Here is a 17,804-nt window from a genome sequence, read left to right as displayed (position 1 = left end):
AAAGAAACCTCAGTGAGGCTCATAATAGTTATTTTGAACTAATTTGGTCAAACCCTCTTATTTTTAAATTATGGAAACTGAAGTTCCAAAGCAATCAAATACCTGACAATATGGCCATCACATGGGTAGTTATTCCTAGGCAAGAAACTTAGTCTTAATCTACTAACTATTCTACAGCACAGAACCCTAAAAATAACAGAGTTCAGTGATTTTAAATCACATGTATCTTAGTTGAGATATCTAGGTTGGGTGGTGGGTTACACCTCTGATTGAGCATTACCAGACTTATAAAGCCTTTGATTAACATTTTTTAAATGTATAAGTGCAAAAAGGAAAAGGGAGCATGGAATAGGGGTTTTCTAAGGGAGGGGGGAATGGGGAAAGGGGATGCCATCTGAAGTGTAAATAAAATATCCAATAAAAAATGGAAAAAAAATAAAGTATGGACCATGTCCTGCTCAACTGCTAAGAATTAAGATCCTCACTACATGTTACTGAATTTATGAGAAGAATGATTTAATAACTTTTTAAGATAAAAAAATTACATGTATCTTACTTTCATTCTTCCACTGTGTAAATTAATAGAAGGCTATCTAAAAAGATCATTGTTCAAAAATCATTGTCTCCTTTACTCTCGTGGCTTTGCAAGAACCTGTTATGAGCTCTGTGTCTGTGCTTCTCATCCAGGTGTCATCTGCAGCCCACATCCAGCTCCTTCTCTCCTGCCTCTGTAGATTTTCATCAGCTAGGACAAGAAGCCAGGTGGGACAGACTTTGTGAGGGACAAAACACACAGGGCCATGGGGGCCTGGTGGAGGTGCGGAGAGATGGGAGGAAATGTAGGAGTGTTGGGAGAAAGTATGTTGATGACGCAGTAGGTGGGAAAGCTGGTCTGGTTAATGTCCGAGGTGTCCCAACACTCCAGACACTGCTAGACTTACTCCTGTGCCACTGGAGTGTAACTTTTGTTAGGATCACTAGTCACTCAGCAAATCTTTTTTTTTTCCCTGAAGTTTTGTAAAGCACATTTCCTGGCTCCTGGATTTTGCTAGTGATGCCTACATAGACAGTTACTTTCATACTCTTTTGAAGTTATGTATTTGGTTTCAGGCAAGGCTTACATAGCAAAAAATTAGGAGCAGAACAAAACGAAACAAAACAAAATAGTTCTAAAGCGGGCTCTGAAGAGCAAAAACTAGACTATGAGACATGCTTTAGCAAGGACTCCCTCAGAGACACTGATGATGTCAGAGATACAAATAGCACAGCCCATCACTCAGTTGCATGTGTCTTAACCACAGAAGCACAGACACACACTAATGGGCACATGGCTGCCTGTTTTTAGTGGATCTGCTATCAATTCTGTATCAGCATCTTTGTGTTTTTTGGCAAACTCAGAAAAGAGATTGCTAATCTTAGCACCCTAATTGGGAAGACTATCTGCCTTCTTTCTAGATTTACAGTTTCCAAGGTCTAAGGGGCACCCAGCTTATGTCCTGGCAACTCATTGCATGGCTTTGTTACTATTTGGAAACAACTTATTAGACTCTGATTTAAAAGTTATGGGAGAGTTGCTGCTGGTGTAAAATCATCCTCTAAGTTTTACTGGAGACATTGACCTTTTGTGTTCCCTTTCTTGCATGCATAGAAATCCAGTATGCCTCAACCTGACATGGTCCATCAGTCACAAGAATGTGACACCCAAAGCAGCAGCTGGGGGTGGGGAGGGCATGGAAGTACAACAGCAGCTTCCTTACCCTGCCTGTGCTTTGAGCTGCACACAAATCCGCAGCTCCATTTTCTTTTCTTGGCCTTGAGCCCCTTCTTTCCGGTACTCTGTTTCAAAAACCATCACAAGCTTTGCAGGTGGTTTGTGTTGCACCACAGCTCGTATTCCTGACAGATCCTACGTCTGCACATTAATACTCCTCAATACCTCCAGCCTGAAGCTTTCCCAGACACACTAGGCTAAGAGCCTCAGAAGCAACACATTATATGGGCTTGCTACACAGAAATTCCTTCTGGGTCTGAAGGTTGGAAGGTCATAGTGTTTTAAACAAGAGAGGCTTCATGGCCCCTTGCCTATGAACTCTAAGGCATTTGACTACATGCATAAGAAACCAATCTTTTACAAAGATGCTGGGCAGCTCTGAGTTACCATAATCATGAATGATCAACATTGTCACAACTGCAATCACAGAATGCTTAGGAAATCAATCAATAAACAACAATAGTAATGAGTAACATTTGTTGGGTCCTTTTCATCTATATGACATTATCTAGTTTAACACTATATTTCTTTTCAAAAGATACCATATAAGGCCAGTGATTGTTTATACAATTTATAATTAGAAGAATACCTAAAACTATGTAATCTGGCAAAGGTTATATACACATGTAGTTTAAGGACAGGGCAGGATGCGAAACCAAGATGATGGGTTCCTGAGTTCAGCCTAGCTAACTCCATTTAATCATTCAGAAATTGAAAAACAATGAAGAGAATAATGCTAACTGGTAAAGAGACTAAAGCCAAAAAAAAATAAAAACAAACAAACAAACAAATAAATAAAGCTCAGCAAGATTTCTGCATAGCAACATTTCCTTTGAGGAACCACTGGAAGAGTTTGCTGGGCTGGGGAACTATTTTTCACATTTTACTACTTTGAATTGAAATAAAATGGGGCACTTTAGTTTGAAATGTGTAAAAACAAAGTTTACTAGCTCTAGCAGAAATAGAGAATGGTGGGACTAGGGGGGAGATTCATCTCTCAAGAAGTCTGGAAATGAGAGAAGAGAGCTATTCCTAAGGGTCCTGAATAGATGGGTGGAGTGACTCTCAATAAATCAAACCTTTGGAGATAGCAGCCAATAAAAAGAAAGATCACAGAAGCAGCCCCTGGGGTGTCCATTTCTTCCTTTCCTTCTTAAAGAACATGAATTTGTAGTAACTCCATGGACACATCTATAGTGACTCCAAAGTACTGTTTCTTTAAATCTAGAATTTTATTTGAAGTTCTCACGTGGAGAAATTTGAAGGTTGTAAAAGATGTCAGGATAGAGAAAGAAGGGAGCATTCAAGAAATACTGTGCACTAACAGAGGGTTCAACCTATCCACTGGGGACCAACGTTAAGCTAGAGAAGAAGTAGCAGGTGCATGGGGAACTCTGTTGATTACCTGTTGCAGAAAATTGACAAGAGGGTCCAAGCCAGAGGGTTTCTTGAGAAGAGAGGACTGGAGAGCTGCCAAGGGCCATAGTGCATGACTAACCCATGACTTAGAGATAGGCTGACAAGTCCAACCTCAGAATCACAATGAAACTGACCATAGCTCCTGGCCTCCATCGCCTTTCATGGGAGGGTGCCTTCCATTTTAGTGTGATTAAAGTAGAAGAATATCTGTGGGTATTGTCCACAAGACAGCTCTGGGAACATTCTCAAAACTCACATCTTAATCCCTTCCACTTGATTATCTAGTTTTCATTCAATCTACTTGCTATTTGGGTAAATGGCTGAGAATAGAAAACCAGGAAGAGGCTTGATTCTCAGGAATATAACATTGTGCGTACATAGTCGTGAATTTGCCTTCTTTGGAATTAATCTGGAAATATTCAAGTGCAGAAATGACCAAGCTATTATAAACTAATTATTAGCTTAACCCAAGATTTCAACTTATTTATTTTAACTTTTAACACAGTGATCAGTCATGATAATAGTATCCATGTTAACTGGGTGTCTTATTGGACACGTAACAAGAAATGTCTCTATACGTAAAGTGTGTGTGAGCTATGAAGAGAGGATGGGGCAAATTAAAATACTCTTTCTTCCTGTTCTATGAGAAATTGCAATCTGATTGAAAACAGCAAAATGAACCTTACCATCACATCTCGTTTACATGATGGACTTGGACCAAAAGTACAAAGCAATGTGGGCAACTTGCAATAGGCAACATGCAATAGTACTTGAGCTTTCTCGGACTACAAATTAAATCCTTCATCTGGTCCCTGGCTTGCACAATGATCTTAGTTCATTTAAACTTCTATGAAACATCATTTATTAAATAGTATACAAGTAATGGAAGTAATGGTTATGCTTTACTTCTCACTTTGGAGGCTGGAAGTCTTAGATCTAGATAAAGTAGATTCAGATTCTGAAGTAAATGTGTCTCTGCTATGGCCATCTATCTATCACAATCTCATAAAAGGCATGAAAGAGATCTTTGGGGCCAATCTTAAAGGTAGTAATCCCATATGCTAAACAATTCTTAAAGGGTCTACCTCCTTATACAACTCCATTGGAGATTAGGATTTCAAGCTATGATCTATAGAGGGAACAAACAGTGTGATCATGGCAGGAAGAGATGACCTGAAGGGAGAGATGAAGAAAGAAGACTGTCTGTAACTATCTCATCCACCTTAGATAGCCAGATTCCATTGGAAAAGTCACACAGGATTCAGTAGGTAAGTTAGATAGTCAAAGTTTCCCCAAGAAGACCTCTGCTTTACACTAGAATGTGGGAAGTGGACATCATAGAAGGTTGAATGAGAAAGAAATTGATTGTCAAAAAACAGAACAAAAAATTTTTCAGTCACCATCTTAACACTAGTAGAGGGGGAAAGAATCCAATACTGTAGAGCTAGCACATGTCCTTCACAGGTTTGCCATCTAAATTTATGCCACCTGTGAGGTCTGAAAAATCTCAAGTGGACAATTTAATTTAAAGTGGTCCCAGGTCAGTGGTGCCCCAGGAAACTGGTAGAAGCAAACACAAATCACTTCTTGAGGAATACTAATTCAACGCAGGCCTCCAAGAGTTCTCCCAGATAATGTTCCAAGGAAAAAGAGAAAAAAATATATGTATATACAAAAACAAAGTACCTGGAATGGAATTCAGGAGAAACAGTTTCCTAAATATATCAGATGTCATCATTACTAAACCTGTAGTAATGATGACATCTGATATATACATACTCTGTTTGAAGAAACAAAGAAAATGCATAGGAATGTGAGCAAAAAAAAAAATACCATTTTAATGTGTAAGAATTATTTAATTTTTTACTTGCTTCCTTATTATTAAAAACATTTTCATATAACATATTCTAATCATGTTCCCCTCCCCCAACTTCTCCCAGATCTAACTGCCATCCTCTCTCTCCCTCTCCCTCCCTCTCTCTCTCTCTCCTCTCCTCTCCACATTTATCTTTCACTCTATTTTAAAAAAGAATGAAACAAAAAAAAAGGATAAGAAACATTTCCCCAATAAACACAAGCTACAGAAACCAAAATCAAAGTATATCAGCAAAAGACCAATGGGGGAAAATGCCCAAATAAAGCAAAATGAGACAAAGTGTCTACAATAATACAGCTTGGTTTGTTTTATGTTGACCAAGTAACTACTCCTGGGCATGGGGCTTACCCTCAAGAATAGTTAATATACCCAGTAAAACTCAAGAGGAGAAAATGATTTTTTTTCCAGCTGATACCAACTACAGATAACTTCTTGGCTAGATGTGGGAGTTTGTGTCCACTTCCCTCTCAGCGCTGGGACCCTGTCAGCACTTCAAACCTGTGTAGGCCCTGCATACCCTGCCAGTCTCTGTGAGTTTATATGTGTGCTAGTCTAATTGTATCTGGAAGACAGGGTTTCCTTGTTTCCATCCATCACCTCTGGCTCTTAGAATCTTTCTGCATCTTCTTTTATATACTTCTCTGAGTCCTGGGGGGAAGGATTTGATGAAGACAATCCATTTAGGACTAAAAGCTTCAAAGTCTCTCACTATGAACCTTGTTCAGCTATGGGTCTCTGTTTTAGTTCCCATATACTGAAAGAAGAATTTCCTTTGATGATTCCTGAGTGAGGCACTTATCTATGGGTATATCAGAATGTCATCAGGAGTCATTTAATTGCTTTGGTCCCTTAGCAAAACACTGGTATTTGGTTTCCCACCTAGACCCATTCCCTAGCTAGTCTCAGGTTCTTAGTGATTCAAGCAGTGTTGGGCATAGGTCCTATATGATGGAGCGAGAATTAAGTACAGTCAGAAAGTGGTTGGTTACGACCACAAAATCTTGCCACTACTGTGCAACCATATCTCACAGGCAGCTCACAACTGTAGCTCTCAGTATCCGAAGCTGAGTAGATGATTTTGTTTCTCCTCTGGTGGTATGCAGAGTACCTTCCAGCACCAGGAAAAAAATGTCAATAGGGGTGAAGCCTCTATTTAAGGGCATATTCAACATCTTTGTTTTTAATGGAATATGTATGTCTTGTCTTCATCAATATGACCTTACCATCAGTCTGTGCAGAGCAACCAATAGCCATTGTGGTAGCTTGTTATGTTTCAAAGTTTCCACAGGACCCATTTGGCCAATGACTCAACAGTCTGTAACCCATTCCTGGCACTGGAGATTTCACTTGGAAGCATAAGATGTCTTGTTGTGTAACTGTCACCTCCATTATTTGTTGGCCATTTTGAGTTACCACCCCCCCCCCCAATGCACACATTTTAGGAAACTTCCACAGTAGTAGCTTTCCATATGGCTTCCCAAATGTTCCTTGGTGTTAGTTGTCTCTCCTCATATTCTTTTTTCTTCCCCTTGCCTCCATTCCTTTCCCTAGTTATTCCTCCTGCTCTAGTCTCCTCCCTGTCTCTCAGATCAAAAATATTTTTAAAACAAAAAACTTACTCAGGTGGAGTGGTAAATTTTTTGGCTATGTGGCAATTTTGAAGCAATCAAAAGAAAAAAATCTAAAGGAGGGGGAGAAGGAGAAAAATGAGAAGGAGGAAGATAATAAGAAGAGGAGGAGATAAAATATTAGAAACAAAAAGCTAATTAGCTAAAAAGTATTAAGGATAAGTTCAGTATAAAGGTGAAATAACTAAGATAAAGTGACCTAGAAATATAAATTTTAAAGGTGTCAAAATGGAGCACACAAAAAATACCACTACAAAAAAAAAAATGTGAAAAAGAAACAGAAGAGCAGAAAACGACACCAGAAGAGCTGATGGTTGTCTAGTCACTGCTCCAGAAGTTTCTAAAATAGTATGAACAATCTAGTATTTAATAATACAATGTTCGAGTAGTTTCCAAGACCACTGAAGGATACTAGTTCTTAGACCCAAGAATTATAATTTTTAACAACTGTTTTAAAACGTATACAGACACCATGAATATCGAAGAAAACTGGTTCTTCACACAGGTAGGAGAAAGGACAGGTCTGATGAGTACCAGCTGCCACACTCCTCATCTTGAGTTGTGCAGGTAAAGGTCCAAATTGGTGCAAGGCCCTGGGAAGCAGCACTTAGTAAGATCACCATTTAGGAATGAATTATAAGATCTTACCTTCACATAATGAGAAACTGAATCTACCACCAACAGATCTACACTAAAAGAAATTATGAAAGCAGTAAAATGAAATACCAAACAGAGTAGGTGTTGGCTATAGGACTCAGTGGGTAAACTGCTCTGTGGCAGACCTGATGACTTGAGTTCAACCTCCCCAACTCAGGTAGAGGTAGGAGGAGAGAACTGATTGTAAACTATTCCTCTGTGAGCTGTGTGGCATGCATGTTCATACATGCACACACTGATAATAGCCATAGCATATGTAAAAAAAGTAAGTCAAAAATTAGAGTGAGTTAATCTAAATAGAAATGACTATGCTGAAGCAATCATACTTCATATAGAGAGAAATAATAAAACCTGTATTTGGACACTGGTAAGACTTGAGTGTAAAGACACAGTAGGACAAATGAAACATTTTATGGTATGGCTTCTCCTAACATAGAACTGGGGTAGTTACATTACTCCGAGTTTTAAGAAATGAATATTTTCAGCACCCTTTGTCATTCCAAACTAGTGGGACAGAATCATACTTACGGGTCCCCAGATGGCCAGAATGTTCAAGAGTTTGAGAATTTAATGTATTAAATTGTAGCAGGCTTTGGAAGATGGCTTAGTTGGAAAGTCCTTACTATATATGCATAAAGACCTGAGTCTCTTTCCCTTCACACAGGACTGGTGTTAGAGATATATACTATGATTGGCTTTTACATATGTGGTGGGGAAACAAATTCAGGTCTTAGTGCTTGTGTGCCACACCGAACAAACAATATTCCAAGTTCATTTAAACCAGTAATATTTTTAATGTATTTATTTTTGTCTTATGTATATAAGTGTTTTGCCAGCACACATATATTGCAAGCATGTCTGGTATACATGGAGGACAAAAGGGTAACAGAAACCCTAGAACTGGAGCAATAAGCTGTTTTAAGTCATTGCTGGGAATCAAACCTGAGTCATCTACAATAGCAGCAAGTGCTATTAACCATTGGGCCATCTCTTTTGCTTCAAAATCAGCATTTAAAATTTTTTTCAATATTCATTAGATTATTTTGCATATAATTTAATGTAATATAATTTAGGATTGTTTATTATTATACATTTTAATTCTCTAATTATATTCTTATTTTTAACATGTATATTTAAAGTATAGTATCAACAATTATTTTATTGTTTTATGTGGCTGGTACCCAAAAAGGTCAGAAGATACAGATGGCTGTGAACTGCCATGTGGGTGCTGGGAATTTAACCTGTATTCTCTACAGTCCAAGAATTCTTTTAAAGTAGATAATAGGGGTTTAGTGAGATGATGAAGCAGTGAAGGCACATGCACATGGCCAACCTGAGTTCAATCTTCAGACCTACATGGTAGGAGATAAACAACTCCCATAATTTGTCCTCTGACCTCTAGTCATAGGTCTTGGCATTCACCCATGATCTCTCTCTGTCTCTCTCTCCCTCTGTCTCTCTCTGTCTCCATCTCTCTCTGTCTCTCTCTGTGTGTCTGTCTCTGCTTCTCTCTCTCTCTCTCTCTCTCTCTCTCTCTCTCTCTCTCTCTCTCTCTCTCTCACACACACACACACACACACACACACACCACAGAACTTTTGCTCTGTTTTCTGACTGTTAGCACAATACAAGTTGGATGTGTAGACTTGCCAATTTAGTCCTGGGGCAACAGAAGGGGGGGGGGGTGCTGTTCTTTAAAATGCAAATGTAACAGAAACCACTCATATTTTGTAGAGAGAAGGAATTTTTTTTCAAAGATTGAATAGTTTATGTTATGTGCATAAGTCTTTATTGAATCTGAGGCTCCCTCTCCAAAAGAAGTTGAAACAATAAAATGTTCATACAAATGTAAAGGTTGGTGGGGAGGGATGTTAAGAGGTGTGAGCAGTCTGGGTACACCAAAGTCCTCATCTTTTGTAGAAAAGGATCATAGGTATGGTTTCAAGCAAAAGAATGTCACTTAACATTATAATGATAATAACCAGAGGGAGTAAACCAGAAACTAAAAGTGGTTGCCTAGGGAGCTTGGGGATGAGGGGAGAGTAGTGGTGGGAAGGCTTTATTTTTGAGTTTATATCTTTCTCATTTGTTGTATGATTTGTGTGCATAATAAAAAAACTTAGCTGCATATAAAAAGATAAATTATACTACATAGTGTGTGTGTGTCTGTGTGTGTGTGTGTGTGTGTGTGTGTGTGTGTGTGTGTGTTTGCAGGAGGGGTTTGTGGTTCTATTCTTTTCAGGCCACATGTTGCTGATTGCTCCTTGCCACATGGCAAACAATAGTCCACACTAAGGAAAGCCTGCAGTGTCTGCTGGTAGCACACAATCAGGCAGCACTATCAGGCTTCCTAATTTTAGACAGTGCTTACAAGCTTAGATGCATTGAGAAGTGAGCCAGATCAAATCAAATCTGCTTCATCCATTTATTTTGGTCTTAAAAATTATCACACCCCCCCCCCCCGTTTCTGATTGAATTGGAGTTTAGATGGAAAGGAGATATGCAATTTTAGGAACCTCAAGCAGATTGCATAAAATATTTAATAACAACAACAGTAACAACTACAATAACAAGAGATTAAGCAAAAGTATAAAAGGAATAATTGACACACTAGAGTGTTTCTGAGTATCAAAGTCACTGAAGGATGCTCAAAAGCATTTGAAACTTTTCTTGGGACTCAATTTTTTTAGGATCTCAGATTAGTTGGAAGAAAACAAGGGGTTTGAAAATTGCTACAGCTTGTATTTTAATCCTTTTGTGACAACCTTCTTTTTTTTACTTCAATGTGACTGCATTCCTTGTGACACAAAATTCAACCTGCTCAGGTGAAGTTCCAGGATCCTTGAACCAAGTCTTACCTGCTCAGACAGAGCATTTGCAAAGGGTTGAAGGTTATAAGAAACTTGCAAGATTCTCCAGGTTAGATCATGGCTTCATGTTTCCTCCTGTCCTGGATGCAAGATTTTCCATTCCTTTGGCTATTTCCCAGGGGAACCCAAGAAGGGAATTGCCTTGGAATTACTTCTGTCTCAAAGCAAGGAGAATTTGGAGGTCCTGCTGTTTTACTTCAGGACATGCTAGTCTTTTCTCCACTCTTGCTTGAATGCCAAAGTGCTAGGAAAGGGGAGAGCTGAGGAGAGCGGAGTCCAAGCAATCCAGCCTGACAACAGAGAACCCTCGTCTAGGATGTTCGAGTCACTCAGCAGCTGTTTCTGTTTCGCTCTAATTTGTTCAGGATTTGGTGGGGACCCTAGAGTTCACCTTTTGCAAAATATTTGTTAATTTTTTTTGTTTTTAGTTGAGAAAATACCTTTTCTCCTCCCAAAATGAGAACAATTTGCTCTGGGATTGAAGATGGATTTGTATTATAGTTGCAGTGGAGATTTGTACAATTGCTTCATAGCCACATACCCTATACTCACTAACTCTTTGTAACAAGAAAATGGTAAACAGGTGGGGTTGAAATCATAGATAAATAAAGCGTCCTCTCCAATCCATTCAGTCAGATCTTTATAAAAGGAATTCCACCCAGCTGGCAACTCACATGCTTAAACACATGGAACTTTTTCTTGTTTAAAATCAGCATTGGGAATGGTAGGCATCAAAACGTGCTCCTGAAACCTGTTCAGTCCACAAGACTCCAAAGTAATCAGCTTCATTTTGTTAATTATTAAAACACTTTCCCAGACATTATTATAAAAAGACACTTCTAGACTTATGAAAATATGTTCACAAGCAAGCAAATATTTAAGAAGCACAGTTTCTATTTGAGTACATAAATACATTATTAAATTCATAAGTCAAGCTAATTAACATATTTTACTTCATATAGTCTGTGTGTATGTGTAAATCACTTAAATCTAATCACTGGTAAACTTCAAGTTTATAGAAGATGGTTATTATAATTAACTACAACCACAATGCTGTGTATTAGATCTCAAAACCTTACTGGTGTATTTTGACCTATATATTTCCTTTCTCCACACCTGCAGTTCCTAGTTACTATGTGTCTATGAATTCTATTTTGAAAAACAAATAAGGATCAGAGAAAATGCTTTGTGGTTCAAGCACTTGTCATTTAAGTGGGAAGATTAGACTTCTGATGCCAGCATTCTTGGAAATGGTGGGTTAGCATAACATGCTGGGTTAGCATAACAAGCTGCTTGTGTTTCCATTCTAAGAAGGCAAAAATAGAGGATCTACAAAGCAAGCTGGACAATGGTGAAGTCAAATTAGATTGACATTTCCTATGTCAATGAATAAGGTATTAGAACAATTGAAGATGATTCCAGACATCAGCAATACACGTGCTTGCACACGCATGTGCACGTGAACAACAAATGCCATGTGTGAGACTTGTAGTATTTGTCTATGAGTAGCTACTTGCACATAGCAACTTGACCTACAGGTTCATTCATGGGACAGAGTTAATATTCTCAATGGCTGATAACATTTTTATTAAAGACTTGGATAGTAACATGTACAATCTACCATCACTTCAAAATTTCTTATTCATGTATCTCTCGTAGGACTCTAAAGTTATTTCCCTATCTTGGCAATCCTGATGACACTGGACTCTGAGCCAGTTATTTATTTTTGCTAGGGTGTGCCAAGAAGAGACTACTAAATCTACTTTTGATTTTTGAGAACCTCTCACAGACTGTGATTTCCACAATTACTCTGCTAACCAGCATCCCCATCAGCAGAGTACAAGGGCTCTATTTTGTCTTCATCCTCTCCTTGAAAATCATCTGCTTTGTCAACCTGCTTTGTTTGATCTTATAGGAAAAGCCCCAAAGTTATTGCAAGGAACAAATCTGGGCTTGTGCCTTTGAAAATGACTTTTTAAGCATTATAGTCATGAATCTGATTCAACTCTCCAAAATGTTTGGCTATTCTTCGCTGAAAAGTTGGCACTTTTAGTGAAGAACTAAAAAGGCAGGCAGGGAGACAGTAGTCTGAAGAAATTATGTACTATTAGTCCTAGGTAATATATTAGTTCTATTTAAAATTACCAAGTGGAACCTATATGGCCATAAGACTAAATCACAAACCTATATGATTTTCTATACCAACTACACTCTATGTAATATAGTTATTCATGATGGACAATCCTATTCTGAGTTTCAACAGATACACACAAATGCATGCATACCTACACACAACACATCCAACAGCAAACTTTCTCCATGTCTAGCATTTAAGCAGCTTTTTTTTTTGCATTTTTGTTTGAACTTTTTCTCAACATATATTTATTTTTTAAAAGCCCTTATGCATAATTAAACCTCTGCTTAAAACTGAAAAAGCCTAATTAGATCTTCAATATAAAATAAAGATTATATTGTTATGACATTATTCAATGTTCATTCAATAGAAATTATTTCAATTTGCTTTCTCATTTACTTCTTCTGTTTCCTGTATGACATTTCCTGATTCTCCATTTTCTTCTCTGAGTTGCAGATTTGCGTGTGTGTGTGTGTGTGTGATGTTTTTATTTTGAAAAGAGCTTTATATATGTAGCCTGCATTGGTCTTAAATGCGTGATTCTTTTTGACCTCTAATGCTATAGGATTCCAGACACATAGCACCACTCTTCAGAAATACTTTCACGCCACTGTCTTTAAAAGTGACACAAAACTTTTATTGAAATATATTTCTCTTTACTCTCTGGCTTTTATTCTATTTATTTTATTTATTTATTTTATTCTATTTATCTATTTATTTTATTCTATTCTTTCCTATTTAAACATTTTTCTTTATGAATAATGCATAATTTTAACAACTTCTGAGAGCAATCTGAAGTTGGTAGCATCGTGCCCCATCCAACTTCAGTGCCAGTTAAGATGGTCCTGCCCCTCTTTACTGTAGTTTGTGTCAAGATCTCTGTATTTATGTCCTCATGAAAAATAACTTCCATAAAATCAGGAACACTGGCGAATCATCATTCAATTTTGTTTCCCTGCCCTCATCCCTGTGTTCTAAGAGAGTCTTACCAAGAAGATAACATGTTTATTTAAGCTTAAAAATAGGATACTTAAGGAACCCTTAAAAATGATAACAATATATCTCAAGTATACCTGCGTATCTCTGATACAATATTTAATTGAATAATATCTCATTGGGTCATTTCTACAAATTCAATTTGACAATTTGACATTTCATTTTGGAATATATTGACTCTCCAATAAGAACAAACCTGTTGTCATTTTGAATTGAATTTTTCCAAATCTTTAGTTCTGTGTCCTTAGACAGAGGCATGTAAGGTAAGATTTCTTGCATCTTACACAGAATCACTAGGGAAACCTTGCTAGCTCAGTGTTGAGTGAGCTCAGTTGAGTTGCTGAAGAGAAATCCCCTGCCTGCTGAATTGTTCTGTTTCCTTTATGTCCCCAACTTGCCCTCAGCAAATTCTCTATGTTTTTTCCCCTAACCTCTTTTTGCTATTCTTTATCTGGCATTTATGTCCCTTGTTGAAGAACTGTCTACTTCCCTTCTAGGGGCACATGCCTAATTTCTCCACAAACTTCTTCCATATCCTCTGTCCCATGCTATTCTTGCCCTGGCTTTATGAAGAAGGCAGTCTACCCCTATACCCTTCCACATATTCCATATTCACATCCCCTAAGAGTTCAATAGATTCAATTATTTCTTATTTTATCAGATAAAATATAAATAAAATGTACCATGTGAGCTATTGTTTAGTGTGCATTTTAGGAGTATTAAGAATGTTTATATTGGGAAATCTCATTAAGGCCCTTCTCCAGAACTGCCTACATCTTATAAATTGTAAACTTACTGATTAAATAACTCCCTATATTTACCTCACCCATCATCTGAGAAATACCACTGGTTTTGTTTTTTAGTTTTGTTTTTTTAAATCTCAATGTAAGATGTGTACTATATACATCTATTACAAATGGAATCAGAAAGTATTTGTCCTTTTGCGATTGCTTTTCAATTTTATTATAACATTTTCCAGAATCATCAATGAAGTAGATTATGCCAGAATACGATTCCTTTTAAAGGTGAAATATTATGCTATACATATACCAGTCAGTTTCTGTGTCCACTCATCTACTGATAGGCATCTTTGTTGCTTCTATCTTTTCAAAACTGAAAATAATACTGTCATAAACATAAGTTTGTACATCTATTTGAGTGTCCATATTCAACTCCTCTGAGTATCAGAATAGAAGATTGGCAGGTTGTGTGGTTATGTTATAGGTGGACTATTTTAGATCCTCCCAGACACTTTCAAAATTTCAGGTTGATATTCTGAGTTACCTGAGTTTACTAAATGGAATCATAGGTAATCAAATTGAGAATGAATTATACTGACATGATCACTTCAGTGATTAAATACAGCATGTCAACAGCTTGTGTTGTATTTCTGAGTTACTTTCTTCTCATCATCTAGCCTTTTAGGTTTTTATTTTTACTTCCAAAATTATGGGGTGCAGAGGAGCAAAATGTCAATATTCATATTTTAAATAGATACCACATTGAGCCTATGCTCAAGTAAGATTCTATCTTCTTTGGGTGGCTAGATAATAAAACCTAGATAACAAATCAGGAAGCAGGTACATGATGACGTGAGATGAGTAGCCTAGCTTAGCTAATGGTCAGCACCAACTGACAACATGCCTCTGATAGACAGGTAGGTTTCATCCTGTTACCTGTTGGTTCCTGTAAACTGATAGAGCTGTGTCACGGTTACTACACAAACACACATTTGTTTGTCAGAACAGCCTTTGCAATGCCCTTTGATAAAATGATGGAAATTCTAACACAAGTTGAATAAATAAAAAAATAAGGCCTGTTATTTTTCATTTGAAATAATATCAATGGTGTAGAAAAAATGCACCTAACCACGAAAACAACTGGAATGAGCTATGACTACCCAATGCTTAGTGATTTCATCATGTTTCTTATACCTTATTTGCATTCCTAAAATTCTTCATGAGCTTTATTTCACAGATTTTGAGAAAAATGTCTATCTAAAGGCTGCATGGGAGCTTGGACAAAAGACAGAGTCACTGTACGAATAATCACCATGCACTTAACATCCACGATCCAGAGAATGTGGCCTGAGATTCCCAAGGAGACCTCTCTCAGCTGCCACCTTGGAGCCAGTACAACCTTGTTTACAAGACAGGAGAAAGCCAGAAGGAGAACTGCTTGGGGGCAGAGAGATGGCAGCCTGAAGTACAGAGAGACAGTCTCATCTGCTTCCAGCATGCCCACCATGGCTTCCATCCCACTTGCTCTGTGGGAGTAAAGAAAAATTATGCATGAATGTGTAATGTTGACATGGAAGCATCCACATCGAGGACCCAAAAGTCTTGTCCAGATAGGACAAGGAGAAAACAGTCCTTGGGCAAATCTCAGAGGGACTGCAAACCCTTCTTTTGGTCATTGTAAAGATGTTGACAGTATGTATAGAAATGTTCACCATAGCTTCTCTGCTCCACTGAATATTTACAACCTGACAAATTCTACCCTACAGAGACTACTCCAACCAAGATTAACTAAACCTGACTCCTTATTTGACTGTATATTATAACTGTCTTAATAAGGTTTTATTGCTGTGATGAAACATCATGACCAAAAAATTGGAGAGGAAGGGCTTATTTACCTTAAACTTCCAGATCATAATCCATCATTGAAGGAAGACAGGAATTCAAGCAAGGCTGAAACCTAGGGTCAGGAGCTGATGCTGAGGCTATGGAGGGGTGCTGCTTACTAGCTTGCTTCCCCTGGCTTTGCTCAGCCTGCCTTATTATAGAACCCATAACTACCAGTCCAGGGATGACATCACCCACAATGGACTCCCCAACCGAACTGATTACTAATTGAGAAAATTCCCTACAGCTGGATATCATGGAGGCATTTCCTCAACCGAATCTCTTTTCTCTGTGATGACTCTAACTTGTGTCAAGTTTTTGTGTGATACACAAAACCAGCCAGGACAATAACCCTGCCTCCTTATTTATCTTTTAGATAATAAACCAACTTCTTGTTCTGATGTATAGAACAACCCTATATCCCTATTCAACTCTATATAATAAACACAGCCAGCTACGATGTTTCAACAACTATGTTAGAAACTATAGACAACCTGATACCATATTTTCTGTGCCCATGTATCTGTCATTTCTTCATTCCTAGTAGGGCAGTGAGGAAATAAAAAAAAAAATGACAGAGCCATATAAGCATGAAGCACTGCTCTAGTCACCAGATGGTCCTCAGCATCATTTTTGTCTGCCTCTGCCTTCCGTCCATATTCCTTTGTGAGTCATTTTCTATAATAAGTGATCTGTTCCCAGAGCTGGGGACATAACAAAGAGCAATATAGATAAACTACACTTAGCTTTGTGGAGCTTGCATGGCAGACTCTAAGCCCTGTATAGACTATATCCATTGCCTCTTGAGACTTATTTTACATTCTAATAAATGAAGAAAAAAACAGAGTTTTCTGACTATAGTTTAATTTCATTTAAACAGCAGTCATGGTTAGATGAGATTAGCTGATTTGATAGAGGAGAGAAACCACAATTTTTATGGAATGATTGGAGACATTTTGAAACTGGTCTAATATTCCTTTGGTCATGGCTGCAGAAGCCAAAGTTCAGAAATGAACTATTCACAACTGGACATCCAAAATGTTTTTCTAGGCAGGCAATTTGTTTAAGAGTCTTCACACAGTCAGTAAAGCAAACACCAGGCTCTCCATACCACACCCTCAAAATTGGCAAGGATCTCTGAGCTAGGCCCAGTAGGGCCTGACCCCTGAAAATAATGCTGTTTAGGCTCTCTGATATAAAAATGCCTGTCAAGTCATACACATTTGCCAAATCATTCAACATGAGCATACTTAACCTATGGTCCTACTTATACAAACTATTCCATCCAAGAAGTAAAACTAAATGGAAACAGGCATGTTCTCTCTTTTAGTGTAGTATGCATGTGTGTGAGCCTGCACATATATAGTAGGGGCCTAGGCTGTGTTTTATCTGTGGTCCCATGTGGATTTATGAGCTGCCTATGTGTCCTGCTATATCTGATGAAGGAACTCTGAATAAAGGGAGATTCCCAATTACCAAAAGATACTTCTGAACAGACCACTAGAACAAAACAAAACAGGAACATCAAAATCCATCAGGGTGCAAGGAGTATAATAACGTGGGAGGGATAGGATAGGAGGAAAAGGGGAGTGGTGATTCCCAAGACAAAATTAGAAATTAGAAATTTCAAAGGGCAGTGTGTAACTTTTTATTTTCTTTCTAGAAGCTGCAAAGGGTGATGAATTGATGGAAATCCCTGGAATTTCTACCCTCTTGCCCTATTAAAGTTTATTCAGTGTATTTTCTGACTTTTGGTATTTTCATTGGGATAAAGCATGAAGGAAGCAGAGCCAGGATCTTATTAATCACGCTGGCTATTGTATAATGGT

Source organism: Arvicanthis niloticus, chromosome 11, assembly GCF_011762505.2.
Source record: "Arvicanthis niloticus isolate mArvNil1 chromosome 11, mArvNil1.pat.X, whole genome shotgun sequence".
NCBI classification, from domain to species: Eukaryota; Metazoa; Chordata; class Mammalia; order Rodentia; family Muridae; genus Arvicanthis; species Arvicanthis niloticus.
Note: the sequence above shows the minus strand (reverse complement) of the source record.